The sequence below is a fragment of the Jaculus jaculus genome, chromosome 5 (genome assembly GCF_020740685.1).
Source record: "Jaculus jaculus isolate mJacJac1 chromosome 5, mJacJac1.mat.Y.cur, whole genome shotgun sequence".
Taxonomy (NCBI): domain Eukaryota; kingdom Metazoa; phylum Chordata; class Mammalia; order Rodentia; family Dipodidae; genus Jaculus; species Jaculus jaculus.
The window spans coordinates 63,111,734-63,127,634 of record NC_059106.1 but is presented as its reverse complement, the minus strand read 5'-3'; positions in this window follow the sequence as shown (position 1 = coordinate 63,127,634).

Genomic DNA, 15,901 nt, shown 5'->3' with positions numbered 1-15,901 from the left:
GTGTTTCTATCTAAAGGGTGGAATCTTTAGGGTATGTGCCCAGGAGTGGAATAGCAGGGCCATACGGGAGATTTATTTTCACCTTTTGCGGGAACCTTCTTACTGATTTCCGTAGTGGTTGTACAAGCTTGCACTCCCACCAGCAGTGGATAAGGGCTCCTCTTTCCCCGCAGCTTCGCCAGCATTTGTTGTCATTTGATTGTTTGATGGATGCCATCCTTACTGGAGGAGAGAGAATCTGAAAGTCATTTTGATTTGCATTTCTCAGATGATTAAAGATGTTGAACATTTCTTTAAGTGTGACTTGGCCATTTGTATTTCTTCCTCTGAGAATTCTCTGTTCATTTCTCACACCATTTAGTTTTTACTGTTTTATTTTTTGAGTTCTTTGTAGATTCTAGATGTTAGTCCTCTGTTGGAAGGAAGACTGGTGGAGACTTTCTGCTATTCTGTAGGCTGTCTGTGGACTCTGTGGATGGTGTGTTTGTCTGTACAACAGATTTTTAGTTTTGTATGGTACCAGAGGTTGAGTGAGTGTTTAATTCCCTGGGCTACTGGGTTCTTATTCAGGAAGTCTTTCCTTATACCTATATTGTGGAAAGTTCTTCTTATGTTTATTCCAGTAGTTCAATAGTTTCAGGTCTTATATTAAGCTCCTTCAACCATTGAGGGTTGACTTTTGTGCATGGTGAGAGGTGAGTCTAATTTCAGATTTCAACATGTGATTATTTGATTTCTCCAGCATCATTTGTTGAAGATGTTGACATTTCTCCAGAGTGCAATTTTGGCCCCTTTGTCAAAGATGAAGTAGCAATAGTTGCTTGAAATTAGACGTGAATCTTCTATTCTGTATGCTTTTGTGCCAGTACCATGCTTTTTAAAAATTACTGTAGCTTTGTAGTATATCTTAAAATCAGGTATGGTGATGTCTCCAGAAGTATATATTTTTGAAATCCATGGCCTTATGTCCTTCCATATGAATTTTGAAACTATTTTCCAATTCTTTGAAGAATGTCACTGGTATTTTTATCTTATTATCTTGCATCTATACATTGTTTTTGATAGGATGGCCATTTTCTCAATATTAATCCTTCCAATCCATGAGCATGGGAGGTCCTTCCATCTTCTCATGTTCTCCTCAGTTTCTTTCTTCAGTGGTTTAATGTTTTCTTTGTATGGGTGCTTCATTTTCTTGGTTAGTGATATCCCTAGATGTTTAATTTTTTGGGTGGAAATTGAAAATGGTATTGCATCACATAACTTTGTCCATTTATTTGTTTTTGGTGAGTAAGTAAGCTACTGCTTTTTGTGTACTGATTTTGTAACCTCCACTCTGGTGAAGGAATCTATTACCTTTAAAAGTTTTTGGTGGAGTTTTTTTGGGTCCTCTATGTATAGAATCATGTCATATGTAAAGACTTAACTTCTAATTTGTATCCTTTTATGTCTTTCTCTTGTCTTATCTCTTGAGCTAACGTTTCTAGTGCCATGTTGAAAAGCAGTGGTGAGACTGGACCCCCCTGTCTTGTCCCAGACCTTAATGATAATGCTTCAGATTTTCCCTGATCAATTATTATCTGGGCCTTAAGTGTTTTATATTTGACCCTTGTTATGTTGAGATGTAGTCTCTGCGTCTCTAGTCTCTCTAGTGTTTTAATCATGAACACTCAGCCAGCCCTACAGAAAGTAATACATGGAATACTCCACACTGAGGATATAGCAATCTTTCACATGTGGCTATGGGAGAGAACAAGAAATAATCAAAACTAGTGCAGTTATTAAGTCAAGAAAAGACTAAGGAAACGTCAAACTCCACAAAGCATTCAACATAACAGGGATTAGTTCACATTTCACAATCATAACTGAACATTGATGGACTCATCTCCCCAGTAAAAAGACACAGGTTAACACATTGGATCAGAAAGCTGGACCCATTCATTTGCTGTCTTCAAGAACTCCACCTTGGGTGAAAGGTTGGCAAAAGATATTCCAGAAGATGGCGGCGTAGGTACCACGCCAAAGCAGCCTAGGGGGGAAAAAGACCAAAAAAACTCAGCAAAATACACACACTTTTACTAAAAAGTGAGGTGTATAGGAAATTGAAGCGGCAGTGGAGAAGTAGAAGAGTTATAGAGCATCCAGAGCCTGCACAGGCGGGAAAAGCGGCTCCGGCAGCTTGGCCAACCGCCGCAGTCGCGGCGCAGCAGAAAACCGCCAGACTCGGCTTGAGCCGCAGGAAAAGCCAGGTGCGGGATTTTCCCCTCACACCGCGCTCTCCGCAACTCAGGAAACGTGAGGGGAGAGCGGCAGCGAGCAGCGGAGGAGCAGACCGCGAGGTAGAACACGTGGAGCAGCGAGAGAACCAGAGCAGCCGCGGCTCCCTCCCCTCCCCCACCGCCTGAGCCCAGCTCCAGCGAACAGAGCAGCGGCCCCAGACCCGGCCACGCCAACTTGGGCTGACAACGGGACTCAAGCAGGAGCAGAGTTCGGGAGCAACATCAGCAGCTCCAGCACCGGTACCAGCGGCCCCAGCAGCAGCAGACCCAGGAGTGGCAGCAGCGGCAGATCCCGCAGCAGCAGCTTCAGGGGGAGCAGCGGCAGTGGACACAGCAGCAGCAGCTTCAGCAGCAGTGGTCGCTCCAGCAGTGGCAGCTACAGCAGCAGCAGAGGCAGCAGCAGCGGCTCAGTTTGCCCTGTAGGAAAAGTAAGTGCCCAGCTCCAGAAATCAGAACAGCAGCCTGACGACCCAGGCAGCAACTTGACTGAGACCAAAATCACCCAAGGTAACTGGGATTGCACCAGGGAAGGGTCTCACTTGGTCACAAGCAGACTTGGATCCCTCAACAGACCAGAAATCTAAACCTCTTTGTTGATAGAGGATCTGGTCATTATAATAACTACTCTTGCATACATAGTCGGGGCTGTTTTTGATTGAATGTGTACAGTGTTTAGTTAAATTTTAGAATCTACCTGTATTTTATTCCACTCAGCCTGCTTGAATACTCCTATAGCAGGGAAACTCAACCCCTAAGAACATCTTTGTAGATACTCTGAGAGTCTTAAGAGCCACACCTAATACCTTAAGGTCCTACCCTGAAAATATATTACATCAAATCAATTGATACAGCTAAGAATACACAGCTAGCTAGAAAATCCAAGCATTAACTTAATCCAAAAATATATACATTATAACACAAGAAACACTAAAAATCAAGATGATATAAATCCACCTAAAAGTATTAATGCATCAGAAATGTCCTCCAGTGAGAAAGAGTTAGATGAAATGCCTGAGAAAGAGTTCAAAAGAATAATTATAAATATGTTCAAAGAGGTCAAAGAGCACATGAAAACAATCAAAGAAGAAATCAAAGAGGAAATCAAAGGAATCAAAGAAGAGGCAGGACACCAATTTAATGAAATAAAGAAGGCAATACAAGACATAAATAGGGAAATAGAAATAATAAAGAAAAACCAGTCAGAATTACTAGCAATGAAGAACACAGTTAATGAAATAAAAAACTCTGTAGAAAATCTCACCAGTAGGATGGATGAGGGAGAGGACAGAATATCTAAGCTAGAAGACCAGGTGGCAGACCTAATGCAGTCCAACAAAGAGAAAGACAAACTTATAGAAAAGTATGAGTGGGAATTTCAAGATATTAGGGACACTGTGAAAAGATCCAATGTAAGAATTCAGGGCATAGTAGAAGGAGAAGAACTCCACTCCAGAGGCATAGTAGGCATCTTCAACAAAATCATAGAGGAAAATTTCCCCCAAATTGGGAAAGAGGTGCCAATACAGATACAGGAAGCCTTTAGAACCCCAGCCAGACAAAACCCAGAAAGAAACCATAATCAAACTTCCAAACACACACACCAAAGAAAAAATATTGAAAGCAGTTAGAGAGAAAAATCAAGTTACCTACAAAAGCAAGCCCATCAGGATTACAGCAGATTATTCAACACAAACTTTTAAAGCCAGAAGGGCTTGGAGTGATATATTCCAAGTTCTGAAAGATAACAACTGTCAACCAAGGTTACTTTATCCTGCAAAGTTATCCATTCAAATAGATGGAGAAATAAAGACATTCCATGACAAAAGCAGGTTAAAGGAGTATTTGAAGACAAAACCAGCTCTACAGAAAATACTTGATAGAATCCTCCATGCTGAACAAAAGGAAAAGCACACATATAACGAACCTAGAAAAAACAAGCTATACTCAAATACCAGTTAACAGAAGAGAGCACAGGTAGAACCAGAAACACACACACACACACAAATGGCAAACATAAATACACACCTTTCAATAATATCTCTTAATATCAATGGTCTCAATGCCCCAACGAAAAGACATAGATTTGCAGACTGAGTTAAAAAGCAGGATCCTACAATTTGTTGTCTCCAAGAAACTCACCATTCTACAAAGGATAGACATTATCTTAGGGTGAAAGGTTGGAAGACGGTGTTTCAAGCAACTGGGCCTAGAAAACAAGCAGGGGTTGCTATCCTAATATCAGACAGGGTAGACTTTAGTCCGACGTTAGTCAAGAAAGATAAGGAAGGTCACTTTATATTGATTAAGGGCACACTCCAACAGGAGGACATTACAATCCTAAACATATATGCACCTAACATGGGGGCTCCCAAATTCATCAAACAAACACTATTAGAACTAAGGTCACAGATAACACCAAACACAGTGGTGGTGGGTGACTTTAACACCCCACTCTCATCAATTGACAGGTCATCCAGGGAAAGAATAAACAGAGAGGCATCTGGACTAAATGAGGTCATAGAAGGAATGGACCTAACAGATATATACAGGACATTTCATCCAAAGGCTGCAGAAAATACATTCTTTTCAGCAGCACATGGAACATTCTCTAAAATAGACCATATATTAGGACACAAAGCAAATCTTAACAAATTCAGGAAAATTGAAATAATTCCTTGCATTCTATCTGACCACAATGGAATTAAACTACAAATCAGTAGCAAGAAAGGCTATAGAGCATACACAAAATCATGGAAACTAAACAATACACTACTAAATGATGAGTGGGTCAATGAAGAAATCAAAAAGGAAATCAAAAAATTTATAGAGTCAAATGATAATGAGAACACAACATACCAAAATCTCTGGGACACAATGAAGGCAGTTCTAAGAGGTAAATTTATAGCCTTAAGTGCCTATATTAAGAAATTAGAAAGGTCGCAAGTAAACGACCTAATGCTTCGCCTTAAAGCCTTGGAAAAAGAAGAACAAGGCAAACCAAAAATCAGTAGACGGAAAGAAATAATAAAGATTAGGGCAGAAATTAATGAAATAGAAACAAAAAGAACAATCCAAAGAATTAATGAAACAAAGAGTTGGTTCTTTGAAAGGATAAACAAGATTGATAAACCCTTAGCAAATCTGACCAAAAGAAAGAGAGAAGAGACACAAATTAATAAAATCAGAGATGAACAAGGTAACATCACAACAGATTCCAGAGAAATTCAAAAAATCATAGGGACATACAATAAAAGCATATACTCCACAAAGTATGAAAATCTGAAAGAAATGGATGATTTCCTTGATCTATATGACCTACCTAAATTAAATCAAAATGAGATTAATCACTTAAATAGACCTATAACAAACATGGAGATCCGAACAGTTATCAATAATCTCCCAACTAAAAAAAGCCCAGGCCCAGATGGATTCACTGCTGAATTTTACCAGACTTTTAAGGAAGAGCTAACACCATTGCTTCTTAAGCTTTTCCAGGAAATAGAAAAAGAAGGAATTCTACCAAACTCCTTCTATGAGGCCAGCATCACCCTGATACCAAAACCAGGCAAAGATAGAACAAAAAAAAAAAAAAATTACAGACCAATCTCCCTCATGAACATAGATGCAAAAATTCTCAACAAAATATTGGCAAACAGAATGCAAGAGTATATCAAAAAGATCATTCACCCTGACCAAGTAGGCTTTATCCCAGAGATGCAGGGATGGTTCAACATACGCAAATCTATAAATGTAATACATTACATAAACGGGTTGAAGGACAAAAATCACATGATCATCTCATTAGATGCAGAGAAAGTGTTTGACAAAATCCAACATCCCTTCATGATAAAAGTCCTACAGAGACTGGGAATAGAAGGAACATATCTCAATATAATAAAGGCTATTTATGACAAGCCTACAGCCAACATATTACTAAATGGGGAAAAACTGGAAGCTTTTCCACTAAAATCAGGAACAAGACAAGGGTGTCCACTGTCCCCACTTCTATTTAATATAGTTTTGGAAGTCTTAGCCATAGCAATAAGGCAAGAGACACACATAAAAGGGATACAAATTGGAAAGGAAGAAATCAAGTTATCATTATTTGCAGATGACATGATTCTATACATAAAGGACCCTAAAGACTCTACTAGCAAGCTGCTAGAGCTGATCAAAACCTACAGCAATGTAGCAGGATACAAAATAAATACACAGAAATCAGTAGCCTTCATATATGCTAACAACAAACACACAGAGGATGAAATCAGAGAATCACTCCCATTCACAATTGCATCAAAAAAAATAAAATACCTTGGAATAAACCTAACCAAGGAAGTAAAGAATCTATACAATGAGAACTTTAAAACACTCAAGCGAGAAATTGCAGAAGACACTAGAAAGTGAAGAAACATCCCTTGTTCCTGGATTGGAAGAATCAATATTGTGAAAATGTCAATCTTACCTAAAGCAATCTACACATTTAATGCAATCCCTATCAAAATTCCAAAGGCTTTCTTCATGGAAATAGAAAAAACAATCCAAAAATTCATTTGGAATCACAAAAAAACTCGAATATCTAAAATAATACTGAGCAACAAAAAAGAGGCTGGTGGTATCACCATACCTGATTTTAACCTATACTACAGAACCATAGTAACAAAAACAGCATGGCACTGGCACAAAAACAGACATGTAGATCAGTGGAACAGAATAGAGGACCCAGATGTAAGCCCAAGTAGCTATAGCCACCTGATATTCGATAAAAATGCCAAAAATACTCATTGGAGAAGAGACAGCCTCTTCAGCAAATGGTGTTTTGAAAACTGGATAAATATCTGCAGAAGGATGAAAATAGATTCTTCTCTCTCGCCATGCACAAGAATTAAGTCCAAATGGATTAAAGACCTTAACATCAGACCGGAAACTTTGAAACTGCTAGAGGAAAAAGTAGGGGAAACCCTTCAACATATTGGTCTTGGCAAAGACTTTCTGAATACAACCCCAATTGCTCAGGCAATAAAACCACAGATTAACCACTGGGACCTAATGAAATTACAAAGATTTTGCACTGCAAAGGACACAGTGAAAAAAGCAAAGAGGCAACCTACAGAATGGGAAAAAATCTTCGCCAGCTATATATCTGATAGAGGATTAATATCTAGGATATACAAAGAACTCAACAAGTTAAATAATAAGGAATCAAACAAGCCAATCAAAAAATGGGCTATGGAGCTAAATAGAGAGTTCTCAAAGGAAGAAATACGAATGGCATATAAGCATCTAAAAAAATGTTCCACGTCACTAGTCATCAGGGAAATGCAGATTAAAACTACATTGAGATTCCATCTCACTCCTGTCAGATTGGCCACCATCATGAAAACAAATGATCATAAATGTTGGCAGGGATGTGGAAAAAAGGAACCCTTCTGCACTGCTGGTGGGAATGCAATCTGGTCCAGCCATTGTGGAAAACAGTGTGGAGGTTCCTAAAACAGCTAGAGATTGATCTACCATATGACCCAGCTATAGCACTCCTAGGCATATATCCAAAGGACTCATCTCATTTCCTTAGAAGTACATGCTCACACCATGTTTATTGCTGCTCAATTTATAATAGCTGGGAAATGGAACCAGCCTAGATGTCCCTCAACAGATGAGTGGATAATGAAGATGTGGTACATTTATACAATGGAGTTCTACTCAGCGGTAAAGAAAAATGGAGTTCTGAAATTTGCAGGAAAATGGATGGACCTGGAAAGTATTATACTAAGTCAGGTAATCCAGGCCCAGAAAGCCATGCGCCACATGTTCTCTCTCATATGTGGATCCTAGCTACAGATGACTGGGCTTCTGCGTGAGAATGAAAATACTTAGTAGCAGAGGCCAGTAAGTTGAAAAGGAGACATAAAGGGTGGAGAAAGGAAGGGAGGAGGATACTTAATAGGTTGATATTGTATATATGTAATTACAATGATTGTAATGGGGAGGTAATATGATGGAGAATGGAATTTCAAATGGGAAAGTGTGGGGGTGGGGAGGGAGGGAATTACCATGGGATATATTTTATAATCATGGAAAATGTTAATAAAAATTAAAAAAAAAAAAGATATTCCAAGCAAATGTGATGAGAAACAAGCAGGCTGTACCAATAGTTGACAAAATAGACTTTAAGCCAAAAGCAAGCAAAGAGATAAAGAAGGTTACTACTTCCTTCTGGTTAAAGGAACAATTCAGCAAAATGATATCATATTCATAAACCTATATACTCCATTCACAGACACACGAAATTTTGTAAAGCAAAATATATTCAGTATTAAATAAGAAATGTATCCTAATACAATAATAGTGGGAGACTTAAACACCCCACTAATGACAATAGGCAGATCATCTAAGCAGAAAAATAAACAGAGAAATATCAGATCTAATCCAGTGTTCATATGTTCATAAAGCTATCTTATATCATGGAAAGTTTTTCCTTCACCTTCTATTAAGAGTCTTAATTTTGCTGGGTATAATGGTTTGGGTTGGCAGCCATGGTCTTTCAGCTTTTGAAAAGCTCTATTCCAAGTTCTTCTGGCTTTTCCATTGAACAACCTGAGGTGATTATTATGGACTTCCCATTGTCTGTAGTAGTCTCTCCTTGTTTTCTGTGTTCAGTGTTCTAATTACAATGCCGTATGGGGAATCTTTGCTCTGGTCCTATCTATTGGGTGTTCTATGTACCAGCTAAACCTGGATGGGTCTGTTTTTGGTAAGGTTGGGCAAACTTTCTTTGATGATGGTGTTGAAAATGTTTTCTGTGCCCTTTACCTCTACTTATTCACCTTCCTCTCCACCTCCGATCTGAATATTTAGTCTTTCTTTTGCTGTCCTACAGTTCCATTGTGTTCTCTTTGCAGATTCTTTTGAACTTGGCATTATTTTTGTAGTCTTGATCTACTTCTTCTGTCTTTCCCTCAAGTTCTGACAGTCTGTCCTCCATGTGACTAATTCTGTTGGTGAGGCTTTCTTGGGAGCCTTTTAAGAGGGACATTTCATTTTTGTTTTCTGTTCTGTTTTCCTTCAGCTTCCCAATTGCTTGCTTGGATTCCATTTTCATTTCCTGGATTGACTTTCTTATTGTCTCTTTGAATTCATTTCTGTATTTGGACAGGTCCTTGGTGAGTTTATTCCATTGATCTATGAGATCTTTTATTTGTTGATTCTCCTTGATTTTCTTTCCCCTTCTGTTGATCTCCTTTTGGTTGTCTTTGATTTTATTGAGCCATCTAGTAAAAACCTCTTCTTGTTCTCTTTGATTTCATTCAACTGTTGATTGATATGTTTACACAGATTTTCTTCCATTTCCTTCATCTATCCTTTAAGTTTCCTTAGTCACATCTCTTTCATTTCATTAGGTTGTCCATTAAGCTGTAGTTTGACCTCTTTTTGTTTCTTGTCTTCCTTTTCCTCCCGCGATTCTTGGAGTTCCCGCTTGACTGCTCTGTTGATTTTCCTCAATTTCACCAAGTCACTGTCCGTGGCCTCATTAAGTGGGCTTAAAATGCCTATCGTGTTGTTATTTGGGGGTTCTTTGTCTTGGACTTCCTCTGAGCTTTCTCTGGAGGCTCCAATTATGGTGCTAGGAAGTCTTTGTGGGGGTCTCTTTGCTTGGTGTTGTGCACTGGTTAGGGTTTGTCCATCTCAAAATGGACTGACACAGCTGAGAATGCAGCTATAGTCGTTGTTGAACCGCTTGCAGCTGGGTGGCCTGGTCTGGTTAGATCAAGGTGGGTGTAGAATGGTATTCTGTCCGCTGGATTAGGTGGGGTGCTTTTAAATCTGAACAGGGTTCACCTTGTGTGTGCTGCCTCCAGGCAGGTCTAGGTGAGACCTTGGGAGACCTGACTTACTCAGTGAACATGGTGGGCCGTATTATTCCAGTGCTATTCATTTTTGGAGGTTTGGAATGATCTCAGCTCTAAGTAAGTCTGAGGGATTGGGTCCAGGACACAGTTGGCCTCTTCAGCCCTCCAGACGTTATACAGGGTGGTGTGGCGGTAGAATCCCTTCCAAGTAGGTAAGTTGTTACTTGCTAATGCAGGGCTGTGTCTGGTGAGTAGGAACACTTCCCTCTCGCTGAGAGTTCTGGTTTTTGTGTATCTACAGATGCTAGCTGGTGTTTGCCTGCCCCTTGAGGGTCACACCAATGACGGGTAACCCTTCTCCATTGAGAATATACCCCTGTTGCTGGTTAGTGATTCTCTGAGTTCTAACTAAAAGCTCTGCTAGAGGCCTTCCTGGGTGGCACTTCCCCTTGGATGTAGGCTGCAGTTCCCAGAAGCCTCTAACACCAGATGGAGGGCAAGCCCTCGCACTTGACCACACTGCCATGCTTACACACTGTCCCCCTTACCAGTTGGCGTTTCCCTAGGCTATACTTCCCAATAGCAGCTGCTGCTGCCACCAAATTGAAGCTGAGCCCCGGAAATTCGAACTGCGTGTGGTACACTTGCCCTCAAGGTCTTCACCTAGGCTGGCCAGAGGCCACCTCCACTTCCACCTCTCAGAGAGCTGAGCCCTGGAAACTAGTCCAGCTCACACCCTTGCCTCTGCGGGACTTCCCCTAGCTGCCCTGGGCGGCCCCCACCACTGGGAGGAGCAGAGCCCTGAACTGTGCAGGCCGCAGCCCCCACTAGAGATGAAACCAAGCCAGTTAAATAGCTGGAAACTCCTTGATTATCTGCTTGGGACTCTCCTACGTTGATAATTAAGTACAGACCTATCAATTTTTTTTCTTTTGAGAAGAAGATTGTATTGCAGGACTCCCTCCTCTGGCTGCCCTCCTGGTTATAGTGATGTGGCACTCATTCTGCCATCTTGACTGGAAGCCCCTGACAATTCTTTTTCTTGTCTTTTCTCTTTTTTTTTCTTCCAGGTAGGGTGTCACTCTAGTCCAGGATGACCTGAAACTGACTGTAACGCCAGGTTGGCCTCAAACTCATGGTGATCCAACTACCCCAGCATCCCAAGTCCGGGGACTCCAGATGTATGCTAAGAGAGGTGATAATAGGCTGGGCATTCTTCATTGTCACCCTTAGTTTTCCTGAGCAGGAATGAACATCAATGCTCTCCACCACCCTACTGTCACCTGGAGCAGTAAGACAAAGTCCTTCCTGCAAAGATCAGGCTGTTGGCCACCCAGTGAGAATGTGGCCATCCAGCTGGGGTTGGGGAGAAATGTTTCCTTAAACAAATGAATGCATTTGATACTTTGAAGCAAACCCCTTCCTGATTTAAAGATAATTTTATTTCTAATGTCAGGAAATACTTCAGTGGTTCCAAGCTGTAATGACAGTCACCTTTCAAACAATCTGCCACCAAAGTTGTCATCCAATGTCTCTGCTAGCACGCTGCACCATGTGACCCTATTCTGGGCCTTGCTTACATTGTACAATTATTCTAAGCTCTTTACTGGTGTAGTCTAATGACACATTTTATTCTATCCTCCTTGTTCAAATGTAAAAGGATATTTCTCATATCCCCTCAACTTCCAGCTAAGTCACAACCTACAGCTCTACCCCGCAGTGCATAGACTGGCCCCAAACCTCAACACCACTTTAAAAAATGAGGAGTGCCGCCTCATTCACAAGGTGACTGTGGTAGTTTGAATGGATGTCCCCCAATAGAATCAGAAGTTCATGAAAGCTTGTAATTTAGCTCTCTAGATAGCTGGCTGGAGAAGAAGATGTCACTGTGGGAGGATCTTGGGTCCAGCTCTGAGGTGTCAGGGGAGGTAGATCTGAGCAAGTTTGAAGCCAAGATTAATGTCCCAGTGATAGGATCTTAAATATTGTACCAGCTCCCAATCCCTGCATCATAAGAAATAGGCTGTTAATGCACATGCCCTTGGCATAGACTGAAACCATATTCAAGTCACAGCATCGGGTCACCATGCAAAAAGCCAGCCAGCACTGAATGAGCAGCTATTACATGCCAGTCACCATTACCTTAGTTAATCCCTCCACAATCCCTACTCTCCAGCAAGGATGCACCTCACGGCTCTGTTCTCAGGTGATGCAGCACATTCTCTGCTTTCTTGGCTGTTGTGGTGGGTTTGAATTGGATGCACCTCATAAAATCAAGTGTCTTGATTGCTTGGTTTGTACCTGATGGCAGTTTGGGAGGTGGAGCCTGGTTGGAGGAGGTATGTTGTTGGAGGCAGGCTTAGGGGAGTTAGAGTGAGCCCCTTCTTGCTAGAATCCAGCTCACACTCATGCTATGGTGTTCCAAATGCTGGGCCAGAGGTGGTGTCCAGCCTCTGGTTATGCCCTACTTTTCCTGGCTATCATGGACCTTCCTTGGGGACTGTAAGCCAAAATTAACAATGTTCCTCCCATCAGCTGAATTTGGTCAGATGCTTGGTACAAGCAACATGAAGGTAACTACAACAGAAAATTGGCAGCAGAGTGGGGTCATTTCTGCGATGAATGTGATCATGTGGTTTTTTGGTCTGCTGGAAATTGTTTACAGGAAGACTATGAAAGGGTTTGGCACTTCTGACTTAAGAAGGCTTGCAGCATTGTAAGTGGAGCCAAATGCTAAATGCAGAAAGATATGAAAGATGTACATTTCATCACACAGAAAATGTTCAAGCAACTTTTAAGTTAAAGTCACAGATCCTACTTTTAGACTTTTGCTGCAATTTTTAAGGAGATTACAACCATTAAGGATAAGCCAACTATTTTGCATTGTGACAATGATAAAGATGCTCTGAAGGGGAACATTGTAGAAGAGGGGCAGAAAGATGGTAAGAGCTACAGAGTGAGTAGGAATATCCTGAAGCATGGTCCCCTCCTACCCCACAGCGACTGACTCAGGCCTTCATGACCCTTCAGTGAATACCATAACCCAACTGAGGAGGGTCTCCAAGGTAGAAGAAACTGGGACAAGGGAATAAAAGAATAATAATCTTTTGTTAAATAAAATAAAAATAATATATAAAAAGATTCTCTGAAGGTCAAGCTTTATCCCTTCCAGATTTAAAAATTAGATTATGCTGTCCACCAGGTGCTGGTTTTGGAAGCATGAGAAAATTTGGGGAAGGGCTGGAGAGATGGCTTAGTAGTTAAGGCACTTACCTGTAAAGCCCAATGACTGATGTTCAATCTCTCTCCAGGTCCCATGTAAGTCAGATGCACAAAGGTGAAGCAAGTGCAAGGCCATGCATGCCCACTAGGTGGTGCAAGTGTCTGCAGTTTGATTATGGTGGCTGAGGCCCTGGCCTCTTCCAACTCGCTCTCTTGCTTTCTCAGAAATAATACAGGGAAGTGGGTCATGAAGTGTCCATGGTTCTAGAAAGTACTGAGGTGTAGCAATGTCAATTGGCAGGTTTTAATCCCTGTATGGAGACCCAGTGAGGCCACTGTAAGGAGCTATGGAGATGAACTCTGGGTTGCAATGGAGACACACATTTTTGTATGATGGTGATGATTAACAACATATTATATATTGAAACATCGTGTATTGGTACCCTAATTTCCTTTGTCTCTGCCCTCTGATGCTCCTTGGTAGGGTGCAGGTATTCCCCATAGGGTTGTGGTTTATTCATTGTGGGAGCACTAGTCAGTTATTTTTGGGGGGTGAGGGAAATGCCTCTGGGCATGATGTTTCAACCTGTGGCTCTTAAAATCTTTCCACCCCATCCTTCCTCAAAATTCCCTGAGCCATGCTGGGTGAGTTTTTTTTCTCAATTTTTTATTAACATTTTCCATGATTATAAAAAATATCTCATTGTAATACTCTCCCTCACTTCCCACACTTTCCCCTTTGAAATTCCATTCTCCTTCATATCCTCTCCCCATCTCATTAAGTCTCTCTTTATTTTGATGTCATGATCTTTTCCTCCTATTATGATGGTCTGGTGTAGGAAGTGTCAAGCACAGTGAGGTCATGGGTATGCAGGCCATTTTGTGTCTGGAGGAGCAAGTTGTAAGGAGTCCTACCCTTCCTTTGGCTTTTACATTCTTCCCAACACCTCTTCTGCATTAGACCCTAAGCCTTGGAAGGTGTGATAGAGATGTTACTCAGTACTCCATTCACTTCTTTCCAGCACTATGATACCTTCTGAGTCATCCCAAGGTCACTGCCATCTGAAAAGAGAAGTTTCTCTTCCCCAAGTGAGAGTAGCGTTAATATAAGGGTATAAATATTAAAAGAAGTGCTTATTGGGCAGTTTGATAAGCATAGTATAAACACTTATCCAGACATCAGCAGATGTTACACCCTTAGGGCTCATGACTACCCCTGTTTTAAGTTTTCAGCATCAGTGATGTGTTTCCCCCCATGGAGTGGGCCTCCAGTCCAATTGGAGGGCAGTTGGTTTCCACCATGACAGACGTGCCACTATTGCACCTGTTGGCTCATTTAGCCTGGCTGGCCAATTATAAGGCTTGCAGTATCCACTGTTGAGTATCTTCACTGGTGGTATCTCTTTCTCCCATTGAACTACATGTAGAATGGCTTCATCTAGCTTTCTGTCAGTTGGTCTACATGGAGAAGGTTATCAGCTCAGTTCCAGCAGGATTTCTCAGTGGCTTTGCAGCCTAAGAATGTGGAGTCTTCAGCATTAGGGTCTTACCATCTATTCCTGGTGAGAAACCAAGGGCCTCAGCAATGGCCTATAATGTTTTTGGGGCATCAAGGACCTCCCTGGCCAACAACTCACTGGAGGTATCCCATCTCTGGCACTGAAAATTTTCTAACAGTGATCTATGGTTCCTGAGTGTTCCATTGTCCAAAACCGGAGGATTCCATATGATTTATTTGCATCCTCTTAGATTTTGGTTAGCCCTCCCTCCACCTTTCCTTTACTCAATCTCTTCCCCTGACCTCACTTTGGGCCTGGGTGAGTTTTATGTTTACTTCAATGGTGAGCTCTTAGAAACCTTTGGACTCTACTTTGGTAGATGTTGAGTATCGCCAGGGTCTGTCTCCTATACCCTGGAGCTGATTATCAGGTACAGCATGAAAGCAACACTCTTGCTCAATGCCCCAATTCCTCTGTCATTTCAGTTGCTGTTTGGCTAAAATATAAGGGGTAATCTCCTCCTGTCTCACTACCTTCTGAAAAAGAACAGATTCTCCAATGGAGAGTGAAGTCAGCATGGTTTAAATTGGATAAACATTAATTTAGGGAGAATCTGATGTATGTAACCCCTCTTTTAGTAAAAGACTAATGAGAGCTTGACATTAGAGAACATAACCTTTGTCTCCATAGTATCCTAATCTTTTTCCAATTCCAGATATGGACTCCTTTACACTGAGTGGATCTCTTAGCCAATCAGAAAGCTCTCGGTTACCCACCAAGGCTGTGTGCCACGATTGCACTGGCATGTATATCCTGTCAGGGTGTTGCTTCTGAGTAGCTTGGATCTTTGTTTGCTTAGACCATTGTTGGCCATTTTCCCTCAGGAGCTCTTATAGCACTTTATAGCATTAGACAGGCTGTCTGTAGAGTGGCTTTCCTATTAATTCCAGCCAGGTCAATCCATGCTCTGTGCCAGCAGCATATGCTGTCTTCCGCAATAGGGCCTCAGCTTTTGCCTCTGTGATTGTGCAAGTTCGCTAAGCACGATCTGTTTCAA